Raw genomic sequence first — 13,231 nt, 5'->3', positions numbered from 1 at the left:
CCCGTATTTTCAACTGATTTTCTGTTTGAGAATATTAAAATCTCAGCACTGAAGGGAATGTGAGAGGAGCCAGGGTTGATCTTGGTGTCAGTGTCAGCATTAATGTTGATGCTGGGGACAGATCTGATGTTATCAGTTCAGGCACAGGCGATGGTGCTCTTCCTGGCATTCGCACCAAGTGCTGTTGCCGGCACCAATCCTGTTGTTGATGCCAGTGCCGGTGTTGCCGCTGGTGATGGTGCCGGCGGTATTTGTTAATTGTTCATTCATTACGTGCCGGTAACTGAGGCTTTACTTGAGCATGTAGACAGAAACATTGCTTAGGAACGTAGAAGCAGATGTTGGCAAATTCAGCCCTTCAACCCTGCTCCAGCATTCAATTGGAACGGCACGGTGCCACAGTGGTTAGCGCCTCACAGTGCCAGGGACTCAGGTTCGATTCCCAGCTTGGGTGACTGTGTGTGTGGAGTTTGCACATTCTCCCCGTATCTGCATGGGTTTCCTCTGGGTGCTCCGGTTTCCCCCCACAGTCCAAAGATGTGTGCGGGTTAGATGAATTGGCCATGCTAAATTTCCCCGTAGTGTCATGGGGACTAGTTAGGGTAAATGCATGGCATTATGGGGATAGAGCCTGGGTGGGATTGTGGTCAGTATAGACTCAATGGGCTGTATGGCCTCCGTCTGCACTGTATGCCCATTCCATCATGCAAACCAGCCTTCCATCCATTGACTCTGGCTACACTTCCCAATGCCTCAGCAAAGCAGCCAACATAATCAAGGATCACATGTACCCTGGGCATTCTTTCTTCCACCTCCTTCCTTCGGGAAAAAGATATAAAAGTTTGAGATCACGCACCAACCGGCTCAAGAACAGCTTCTTCCCTGCTGCTGCCAAAGTTTTGAATGGGCTTACCTGGCATTAAGTTGATCTTTCTCTACACCCTACCTTCTGCAGTCTCTCGTTTCCTTCTCTATGAACAGTATGTTTTGTCTGTGTACCGCGCAATAAACAATACTTTTCACTGTATGTTAACACATGTAACAATAATAAATCAAATCAAATCAAATCAAAAAGGATTCTATGATTCTATATGGTTGGAGCTGCAGTGTGTTTGAGTTAGGAGGTACATACTTGAAATGTTTAACTCTGTAAATTTATTATTGTCACATGTATTAACATACAATGAAAAGCATTGTTTCTTGCATGCTATGCAGACAAAGCATACCGTTCATAGAGAATTGGAGATTTAATAAAGATTGGGTACAGTTCGAAGCTTCTAACCTAACTGCCTATCTAGACAGGAATATTAGTGCCAATATTTGCTGCGAAGTGATGGGCGAGTGATGGTGTTGGTAATGTTGTTGGTACTGTTCTTGGCATTGCAGCCATTTCCTCTAATCCTATTTTCCTATCTTCCCTTAGACTCACTGATGTCCTTGTACTTGACTATTTAGCTAATATCTTTTTATTACTGCAATTAGCTTTGCTTCTGCACCATACACAGCAATGAATTCAAACTTGAATAACTCTTGGTATGAAGGCATACCTTTTAACATCGTGCATTTATTACTAATCCTCAGTTTAAGGTTCCTTTGTTATTAATCCACAGGCTAGTGGAAGTAATGTTTTGCGAAACCTTCTCTTATTTTGAATGCCTCATTACATTCCCCCTTCAGACATCCCTTGCTTCAGTGTACACCGATGTAAATCTTGAAGTCCCTCTTAATCACCTCATCTCTCACCCTTTTAATGAGTCTGCAACATATATTTTCCAAAGCTCCAATGCCCTTTTCTACAATAAGCTTCCTGAAGTTAAATACATTACTCCATTTTTGTGCCAGTAAGTATGTTGGGAAACTTGTCTCTTACCTCCTTGCTGCTGTAGCCAGGGCCTCTACGCACACAATCCTGAATCCCATTGGCCCTCTTGTTTGAGATTTCTCACTGCCTGTAATTTTAATCGGGTTGACAGATAAGTGTGTCAGTGGGAAATAGCTTAAACAACTTTCCCCGTGGACAGTGGAGGAGAGATTGCTCTGTGCTGCTATCACCAAACACACACTATAGCTTGTATTCTGTAAGTAACGTTCTCAAGACACATTCTTTACCAAGATCATCTGATGATGCAAAGCGCTACAGTTTGGAAAGGGAGGGAAAGATCCCACTGAAATGTAATTTAATATAAACTGAGGATGTGGGGTGGTTGGCAAACCCAACATTTATTGTCCATCCCACATGGCACTGGGATTTTCAATTATTTGCCTCTCTTTGATGTGCCTGGTGGAGCTTCACAGTAGTTTTCTGGGATAAACTGCAGCAAGCAAACTCACATATGACATACCTGCACTGAGGCGGTGCTGCACAATTGGAGGTGCTGTCTTTCACATGAATTGTTAAACTCAGTCTCCACCCCAATCCCATCAAAAGATCCCATGACAGTACTTTGAGGAAAAGCAGGGGAATTCTCCCTGAAGTCCTGGTCAGCATTTATCCTTCAACTGAAAGAATTAAAAACATATCAGCTGGTCCTTACCAGTCTGCTGTTACTCACAAAGCATTATCACACGCGATGCAATATCGCACACAATGTATTATCAAACACAATATATTATCACACACAATATATTATCACACACAATATATTATCACACATCATGGATTATCACACACAATGTGTTATCACGTGTGATGCATTATTACACATTGTGTATTATCACACGCGATGCATTATCACACGTGATGTATTATCACACACGATGTCTTATCGCACACAATATATTATCACACACAACATATTATCACACGCGATGCATTATCACACGTGATGTATTATCACACACAATATATTATCACACGTGATGTATTATCACACACAATATATTATCACACGTGATGTATTAGCACATGTGATGCATTGTCACATGCGATGTATTATCACACGCGATCTATTATCGCACACAATACATTAGCACATACAATATATTATCACACACAATGTATTATCACATGTGATGTATTAGCACATAATGCATTATCACACTTGATGTGTTATCACGTGATTTTTTAATAATTGAATTCAATATCCTGATCCCCCTTCCCCCAAAACCCTTGATCCATTTAGCCTCAAGAGCTATATCTGACTTCTTCTTGAAATCACACATTTTGGCCTCAACTACTTTCTGTGGTAGTGAATTCCACACATTCACCATCCTCTGGGTGAAGAAATTTCTCTTTATCTCAGCCCGAAAAGGTCCTTACCCCCTATCCTCAAACTGTGACACCTAGTTTTGAATGCATTATCACACACAATGGGTGTGATTTTACAGCCTAGTCCCAAAACTGTAAAATCCTGCCCAAGGTCAATGGATTTTCCCAGGGTCCGCCCCTCACCCACTCCGATCCCTGTGGCGAGTGGGATGGTAAAATTCCGGCCGATGTATTATCACGCACAGTTTATCACACACATGCCGTACTATGTCCATGCCTCAAGGAATACTTGTCATTGTGACATTTGGCCCTGTATATGAGGAAAAGTGTACAGTAAGAAGTCTCACAACACCAGGTTAAAGTTGAACAGGTTTATTTGGTAGCAAATGCCACTAGCTTTCAGGGCTCTGCCCCTTCGTCAGGTGAGTGGGGAGTTCTGATCACAAACAGGGCATATAAAGGCACACACTCAGTTTACATAATACTGATTAGAACGTGAGTCTTTACAGCTAATCAAGTCTTAAAGGTGGGGATAATGTGAGTGGAGATAACATTAAGCAGTGGCTGAAGAGATATGTATTGTCTCCAGATAGTACGGTAAGTGAGATTTTGCAAGCCCAGGCAAGTCATAGGGTTACAAATAGTGTGACGTGAACCCAAGATCCCGGTTGAGCCCGTCCTCATGTGTGCGGAACTTGGCTATTAGTCTCTGCTCAGCAACTCTACGCTGTCGTGTGTTGTGAAGGCCGCCTTGGAGAACATTTACCTGAAGATCAGAAGCTGAATGCCTGTGACTGCTGAAGTGTTCGTCAACAGGAAGAGAACCGTCTTGTCTGGGCTTGCAACATCTCACTTACTGTCCTGTCTGGAGACAATACACATCTCTTTAACCTGTGCTTAACACTATCTCCACTCACATTGTCTGCACCTTGGAGACTTGATTAGCTGCAAGGACTTGTACTCTAATCAATATTCTGTAAACTGAGTGTGTCCTTTTATATGCCCTGTTTGTGATCAGAACTCCCCACTCACTTGATGAAGGAGCAGAGCCCTGAAAGCTAGTGGCGTTTACTACCAAATAAACCTTTTGGACTTTAACCTGGTGTTGTGAGACTTCTTACTGTGTTTACCCCAGTCCAATGCCAGCATCTCCACATCACGAGGAAGAATGCCGAGGTTTAGTCCTGTTCGTCTTGTCAGGACATGTGAGGTATTGTTCCAAATGATACCACAAATAGACACTGTTCCTTGTTCATTAGGCATGTTAATTGACTAACATGATGAGGACAATTGCTGTAGTCAGCCGCATTCAACATGCTTTTAAGCTCGTTGCTCCGCTCCAGTCCCATTGGGATTTAGTTCAGCTGGCAACCTCTGGATCATAACATTGCACATTTTCACAATGATTTCAGTGCATAAACTAGGCAGAGGCATCATGGCAGCATTAGCACTGCATGGCTGGATGTGCCAACTTTCTGGGTGAGACATTAAGCTGAGATGGCATCTTTTTGTTTAGCTGAGAGTTAAAGGTCTCATGGCACATGTCAAACCCACAGGTCAAGTCCACCAATGCCTCCACATTCTCAGAAGACAAAGGAAATTTGGCATGTCAGCTACGACTCTCACCAACTTTTACAGATGCACGATAGAAAGCATTCTTTCTGGTTGTATCACAGCTTGGTATCACCCCTGCTCTGCCCAAGATCGCAAGGAACTACAAAAGTCATGAATGTAGCCCACACCAACATGCAAACCAGCCTCTCATCCATTAACTCTGTCTACACTTCCCACTGCCTCAGAAAAGCAGCCAGCCAGCCAGCACCCTAACCCCATGCACCCTGGACATTCCCTCTTCCACGTTCTTCAGTCAGGAAAAAGATAGAAAAGTCTGACGTCACGTACCAACCGACTCAAGAACAGCTTCTTCCCTGCTGCCATCGGATTTTTGAATGGACCTACCTTGCATTAAGGTGATCTTTCTCTACACCCCAGCTATGACAGTAACACTACATTCTGAACTCTCTCCTTTCCTTCTCTATGAATGGTATGCTTTGTCTGTATAGTGCATGAGAAACAATACTTTTCACTGTATATTAATACATGTGCCAATAATCAAATCAAATCAAATCAAAAACAAGAAAGTGTGGAGTTTTCCTGTGTGCCTGACTAATCCCTCAAGCAGCAAGACTAAAATAAGGAATTCATTCACCTATTTGCTGTTTGTGGGATCTTACTTGGCACAAATCAGCTTCCGCACTTGCCTACAATACAACACCGTCTGCCCTTTAAAAGCACCTAGTTAGTTGTAAAGCGCTTTGGGATGTCTTGAGATTACATTGCTACACTGGTGCAAGATCATTAACTCCATTAGTAAGGCACTGTTGGAAACATTGACAAAACAAAACTAATTTTCAGCATCACCCACTTCCAAACGCGGTTTCTGTTCAAAACAATTAAACCAGGAGCCAAAGTAATTTCCCTTGTGCAGGCAGCTCACGTAAACATTTAACTATTAAAACGGGAGCTAGTCCATACAAGGGAGTTCGGAAAGTGGGTCAGATTAATTCAATTCATGTCAGTTACACGCTGCATACCTTGTGAGAAAGAAGCTAACACATATAATAGGTCCGTGTTGAACTGGCCTGTGCTGAACTCTCTTTTGATACTCATTCTTGGGATGTGGGTGCCTTTGACAAGGCCAGTATTCATTGCCGACCCCAAACTTCCAGGGTTCGATTTTCAGCTCGGGTCACTGCCTATGCGGAGTCTACACGTTCTCCCCGTGTCTACGTGGATTTCCCTCGGGTGCTCCGGTTTCCTCCCACAGTCCGAAAGATTGTGCTGGTTAGGGGGCATTGGCCATGGTAAATTCTCCCTCAGTGTAGCCGAACAGGCACTGGACAGTGGTGACCAGGGGATTTTCATAGTAACTTCATTGCAGTGTTAATATAAGCCTACTTGTGGCTAATAAATAAACTTCTTTTACGTTTCCCCTTTAGTCTCCTTATTTGGGGAACGACGTGGTGGCATTAGAGACATTTCAGAGGAGGCTCACCAGATTGATTCCAGGAATGAAAGGATTGACATATGAGGAGAGATTAAACAATTTGGGCTTATATTCGCTGGAGTTTAGAAAGATGAAGGGAGACCTGATCGAGGTATAAATAATAAAAGAGATTGATAAGGTAAATGTAGACCAAATATCTCCTCTTATGGGGCAATCTTGAACAAGGGGTCACAGGGTATAGGTTTGAGAGGCTGAGATTTAAAACTGCGATGAGGAGGAATTACTTCTCGCAGAGGTGGTGAATTTGTAGAACTCGTTGCCCCATAGCGCGGTGGAGTCTGAATCATTGAATGGTAGGAGATAGATATATTTCCAATTATAAAGAAGGATAAGGGGATATGGGGAATAGGTGGGAGGTGGATTTGAGACCAGGGAGAGATCAGCCATGATCTGATTGAATGGCGGAGCAGGCTCGAAGGGCTGAATTTGCCGATTTCTGCTCCTAATTCTTATATTCCTATGCTTGAAGAGGTGGTTATAATGTGGAGATGCCAGTGTTGGGCTGGGGTAAACGCAGTAAGAAGTCTCACAACATCAGGTTAAAGACCAACAAGTTTATTTGCTAGTAAACCCACCAGCTTTCGGAAACGGCGTTCCTTTGTCAGGTGAGTGGAAAGTTAAGGAACTTTCCATTCACCTGATGAAGGGAACAGCGTTTCCAAAAGCTGGTGTGTTTACTATCAAATAAATTTATTGGACTTTAACCTGGTGTTGTGAGACTTTTACTGAGAAGGTAGTTGTCAGACAGTTCGTTGAACTGCTGCTGTCCATGAAGATTCTGGTTGTTTGCAGCTGTTTGGTACAACTGAGTGTCCTGTTCAACCATTCTCACAATATCAGGTTAAAGTCCAAAAGATTTATTTGGAATCATGAGCTTTCGGAGTGCTGTTCTTTCATCAGGTGGGTGGACAGTTGGGTTCACAAACACAGCATAGACACAATTGCAAGATAACGGTCGGAATATGAGTCTTTACAGGTAATCAAGTCTTTACAGGTACAGGCAATGTGAGTGGAAAGAGGGATAATCACAGGTAAAAGTGGTGTGAATTGTCTCAAGCCAGGATATTTAGTAGGACTTTCCAAGCCCAAGCCAGATGGTGGTGGGGTTAAACGTAGTGAGACATGAATCCAAGATCCTGGTTGAGACCGTCCTCATATGGAACTTGTCTATCAGTTTCTGCTTGGAGATTCTGTGTTGTTGTATGTCTTGAAGGCAGCCTTGGAGAACGCTTCTGATGATGGCTGAGAATCAACCACATTGCCTTGGTTCGAGTCACATGTAGGCCAAACCGGGTAAGGATGGCAGATTTCCTTCCCTAAAGGACATTAGTGAACCTGAAGGGTTTTAATGACAATCCAGTAGTTTCATGGTCGCTATCACTAATACTATCTTTTCTTTCCATTTTATTTATCTAATCAAGTTTAATTTCCCAGCTGTCATGTGGAGATTTGAACTCATTTTTCCAAATCATTAGACCAGTTAAGTAGCTGTTATTTTTTGGTAAAACAGAACTGGAGAATTGTTGAAAAAAGAGGCATGTTATTAAAGATATTCCATTTGCAAGAATTTTCCAACCTTGATGGAGGAACAGCAATTTACATCGCCTGAGAAGTGAGTGCTGATTGGTTGGCAAGTGGGCTCTGATTGGTGGATGCGTTGCCATGGAAAATGCAGCTTGGAAAATGTAACTGCCAAGTATTGTTCAAATTCAAAGCAGGAAGATCGATGCTGATTGGTGACAGGCAGTGCCGTGGGCAAATTGGAGGCATTTTCCTTCTGTCTGCAAAGGACAGGACCCTGTGTGTGGATATCTGTAGATTCTAGCACGCGTGAGTGAGCCTGACTGTAAATTGGACTGATAATCTGAAATTAGCTTTCAGTGTAATTCTTAGCACAATCAGGATTGTTTAGCAGGTGTTGCCCAATTGTGGAATCTTCCAATGTGTTCTCTACTATTGTTCAGTACCAGCCTGCCAGCACTGGTCAATAGACGCTTTGGGACTCTGACAGTCCCATGTGTTATAAAATTGGCTTCATCAGCAGCCTTGTAAATAGGACCTGAGATATTTACTCATTATGCAAACTTGATGCTGAAGCAAGGCGCACCAAAGCGATCCTGTGGGGCAGTGATGACCCTGGTCAGATCAGTGCCCGCTATTTATTGCACAAACCCATGAACAAGCCCCAGGCTGCCATGTTTGGTCCAGAAAGGTGCTCAGTCTTCCTCAGGTTACGTCAGAAGAGTAAAGTATTGCAAAGGTTTGAACAATGGGTTGTTGTGTGCTGTTACTATGCAGTAGCAACACGAATGATATTCTCATAAGAAATAAGAGCAGGAGTAGGCCATCTAGCCTTTCGAGCCTGCCCCGTCATTCAATAAGATCATGGCTGATCTGAAGTGAATCAGTTCCACTTGAGCAAGCACGATGTTCTGCCCATCACACCATTGAGCAATGTAATCTATGGATACCAGTTCTGGTATAATGCTAGATCAATAGGCTGTACATCCCAAAGGCTGGCGGTGGATTGTATCATACAATCTATCACTTTGATTGTTTGCAACAGCCTCCTGACTGTAACCTATCTGGCTTTGCTTGCAAAACCCAAAGAATTGTGCTCCATCTTAGATGTGATTCCGCGATCGGACATCACTTGCTAAACAATCCTGATTGTGCTAACAATTACACCGAGAATGAATTTAACGTGAACAATCAGATTCATAGCATGCCTACGCATGTTGGAAGCCACATATATTCTCACGTAGGGCCTTGTCCTTTGCAGACAAAAGAATCATAGAGTCCCTGTAGAGCAGGAGGAGGCTATTCAGCCCATCGAGTCTGCATTGACCACAATCCCACCCAGGCCCAAGTCCCATAACTCCACATATTTACCCTGCTAATCCACTGACACTAGGGTCGAATTAGCATGGCCAATCAGCCTAACCTGCACATTTTTAGACTGTGGGAGGAAACTGGAGCACCCGGAGGAAACCCGTGCAGACACAGGGAGAGTGTGCAAACTCCACACAGACTGTGACCTGAGGCTGGAATTGAACCTGTCTCCCTGGTGCTGTGAGGCAGCATTGCTAACCACTGTGCCACCATGCCAAACACATCTGCATTTTGCACTTTTTACAACTTAACCAAACCTTAAGGAACAGCCATTCACTGGTTCATTCCCCATGGCAATGCTTTAACCAATCAGAGTTTATCTGCCCAATTTGAACGATGCTGGACAGTTTAGGTTTAAAGTTTATTAATTAGTCACAAGTAGGCTTGCATTAACATTGCAATGAAGTTACTGTGAAATTCTCCTAGTTGCCACACTCTGGCGCCTGTTTGGGTACACTGAGGTGGAGTTTGCACATTCTCCCCATGTCTGCATGGGTTTCCTCCAGGTGCTCTGGTTTCCTCCCACAGTCTGAAAGACTTGCTGGTTAGATATATTGGTCATGCTAAATTCCCCCTCAGTGTACCTGAACAGGTGTCGGAGTATGGCGAGTAGGAGATTTTCACAGTAACTTCATTGCAGTGTTAATGTAAGCCTACTTGTGACAAATAAATAAAAAATAAATAAATCATAAACTCTCACTAAAATAGATTAACTGGTCATGGGCTGGAATTACTGTCTGTGGGATCTTGCTATGCATGAATTGGCTGCCATGATTCCTAATTATAACAGTGACTGTTTGCCAAAAGTACACCGTTGGCTCTAAGGGGCTGAAGCAAATCGTGAGGCTGTGAATGGTTCCATGTAAACCCAAACCTCTCTTTGTTTAGTGATGCTTTCCATGGTTGAATGTCATGCTCCTTTTCTCACGGAATATGGATGTCGCTGGCTCGGCCAGCATTTGTTGCCCATCACTAATTGTCCTTGAGAAGATGGTAGTGAGCTGCCTTCTTGAACCCACTGCAGTCAATGTGGAGTAGGTACACCCACAGTGCTGTTAGGGAGGGAGTTCCAGGGTTTTGACCTGGCGACAGTAATATATTCCCAAATTAGGATGGAGCATAGCTTGGCCTGGTTCTTGCAGTTGGTAGCGTTCCCATGTATCTATTGCCTTTGTCTTTCTGGGTGGTAGAGATCATGGGTTTGGAAGGTATTGTTGAAAGTTCCTTGGTGAGTTGCTGCAGTGCATCTTGTAGATGGGACATACTGCTGCCACTGTGCATCGGTGATTGGAGGGAATGGATGTTAAAGGTGATGCCAGTCAAGCAGGCAGCTTTAACCTGGGAGGTGTTGAACATTATGAGTATGGTTGTAGTTGCACTCATCCAGGTTCGTGAAGAGTATGCCATTGGCTTGTGCCTTGTAGATGGTGGTCAGGCTTTGGGGATAGAGGAGATGAGTTCCTCACTGAAGAATTCCCAGACTCTAACCACTTGGTTAAGATCATTGAGACCTGCTGTGGTCAAAGAACTATCCCTCAGCAAAGCTCAGAGGATGGGGCTTTCCGGTCACACTTTCCCCAAGACCAGAAATTCCTGCCTGAGGTCAATGGACCTTTGCATGGTCCACCAAATTTACTGCCGCATCCGCTACAATTCTCGTGGTGGGTGGGATGGGAAAATTCCATCCAGAGTCTTTGAGAGGGTGGGGGGAAAACGGAGGAAAAGACTCTAAATTCCAAGGGGTGCTTCCACTATTGTCCAGTTACAACAGGGCGCGATAGTTCTGGTTGACAGACTACCAGAAGGATATGGAGGCTTTGGTGAGTGTACAGAATAGATGTACCAGGATGTTGCCTGATGTGGAGGGCATCAGCTATGAGGAAACTTAGCTGTTCTCACTGGAACGACAGAGGTTGAGGGCAGGGCGGGGGGGTGGGTTGACCTGATTATGAGGGGCATATAGAGAATGGATCGTCAGAAGCTTTTTCCCAGGGTGGAAGAATCAATTACTAGGGGGCATAGGTTTAAGGTGCGAAGGTCTAAAAGAGGTGAACGAGGTAAGGTTTTTACAGAGGGTGGTGGGTGCCGGGAACTCACTGCCGGCAGAGATAGTGGAAGCAGATACGATCGTGACTTTTAAGGGGCGTCTTGACAAATACAAGAATAGGATGGAAATAGGGAACCTTTTACTAGAGATCAAAAACAATAGACCGAAAGTCATTGAATACAGCCTGCAATATCCTGAAATATGGACCTCACTGGGAGCACAGAATGATTGCAATTAAATTAAAAACACAGAATGTACAGCAGTTTGATCAATGTGTGAGAGGAAATAAAAGAGTAAGATTATTGAATCCCTATGGTGCAGAATTGGCCCACTGAGACTGCACTAACAATCCCACCCAGGCCCTATCCCTGTACCCCACGTGTTTACCTTGCTTGTCTTCCTGACATTAAGGAGAAATTTACCATGACCTACCCGCACATCTTTGGACTGTGGGAGGAAACCAGAGCACCCGGCAAAAACCCATGCAAACACGGGGAGAATATGCAAACTCCACAGTCACCTGAGGCTGGAATTGAACCTGGATCCCTGGCGGTGTGAGGCAGCAGTGCCAACCACTGTGCCACTATGCCACCTCACAGTGGAGGCTTTAACAGGCCTTATAAATGGTGCCACTTAATGTCAGCCTACCCCTCACTTGCAGAATTCTCTTCCTAAAGGGAGAGGCTAGGGAGTCTAGGGAGGAAATTGCAGGTCCCCTAGGAGAGATATCTGAATCCTCGATAGTCACGGATGAGGTGCCTGAAGATTGGAGAGCGACAAATGTTGTGCCTTTGTTTAAAAAGGGCTGCAGGGAAAAGCCTGGGAACTACAGGCCAGTGAGCCTCACATCTGTGGTGGGTAAGTTGCTGGAAGGTATTTTGAGAGACAGGATCTGCAGGCATTTAGAGAAGCAAGTACTGATTAGGGACAGTCCGCATGGCTTTGCGAGCGGAAAGTCATGTCTCACAAATTTGATTGAGTTTTTTAAAGGGGTAACCAAAAAGATAGATGGAGGCAGTGTGGTTGATGATCTCTATATGGACTTTAAGAAGTCTCACAACACCAGGTTAAAGTCCAAGAGGTTTGTTTGGTAGCACAAGCCACTAGCTTTTGGAGCGCTGCCCCTTCATCAGATGAGTAGGAGAACTCACCTGAATAAACCTGTTGGACTTTAACCTGGTGTTGTGAGACTTCTTACTGTGTTTACCCCAGTCCAACGCCGGCATCTCCTCATCATGGCTAACATGGACCTTTGACAAGGTACCGCATAATAGATTTTTGCATAAGGTTAAATCTTACAGGATTCAGGGTGAGGTATTTAAATTGAAACAAAATTGGCTTCTTGACGGAGGTGAGAGGGTACTTGCAGAGGGTTGTTTTTCAAACTGGAGGCCTGTGACCAGCGGTGCGCCTCAGGGATCAGTGCTGGGTCCACTGTTATTTGTTATTTATATTAATGATTTGGATGGGAATATAGGAGGCATGGCCACTAAGTTTGCATATGATACCAAAATTGGTGGCATGGTGGACAGTGAAGGAAGTTACCTTCGATTGCAACAGGATCTTGATCAATTGGGTGAGTGGGCTGACGAATGGCAGATGGAGTTTAATTTAGATAACTGCGAGGTGATGCATTTTGGTAGATTGAACCAGGGCAGGATTTATTCAGTTAATGGTAGGGCACTGGGGAGAGTTACAGAATAAAGAGATCTAGGGGTATGTGTTCATAGCTCCTTGAAAGTGGAATCACAGGTGGGCAGAGTGGTGAAGAGGGCATTCGGCATGCTTGGTTTCATCGGTCAGAACATTGAATACACGAGTTGGGATGTCTTATTGAAGTTGTACAAGACATTGGTAAGGCCACACTTGGTATACAGTGTACTGTTCTGGTCACCCTATTATAGAAAGGATATTATTAAAGTACAAAGAGGGCAGAAGAGATTTACTGGGATGCTATTGGGACTTGATGGTTTGGGTTATAAGGAGAGGCTAGATGGACTGGGACTTTGTTCTCTGG

Source organism: Carcharhinus amblyrhynchos, chromosome 26 (genome assembly GCF_965287045.1).
Source record: "Carcharhinus amblyrhynchos chromosome 26, sCarAmb.v2.hapA, whole genome shotgun sequence".
Classification (NCBI taxonomy): domain Eukaryota; kingdom Metazoa; phylum Chordata; class Chondrichthyes; order Carcharhiniformes; family Carcharhinidae; genus Carcharhinus; species Carcharhinus amblyrhynchos.
Note: the sequence above shows the minus strand (reverse complement) of the source record.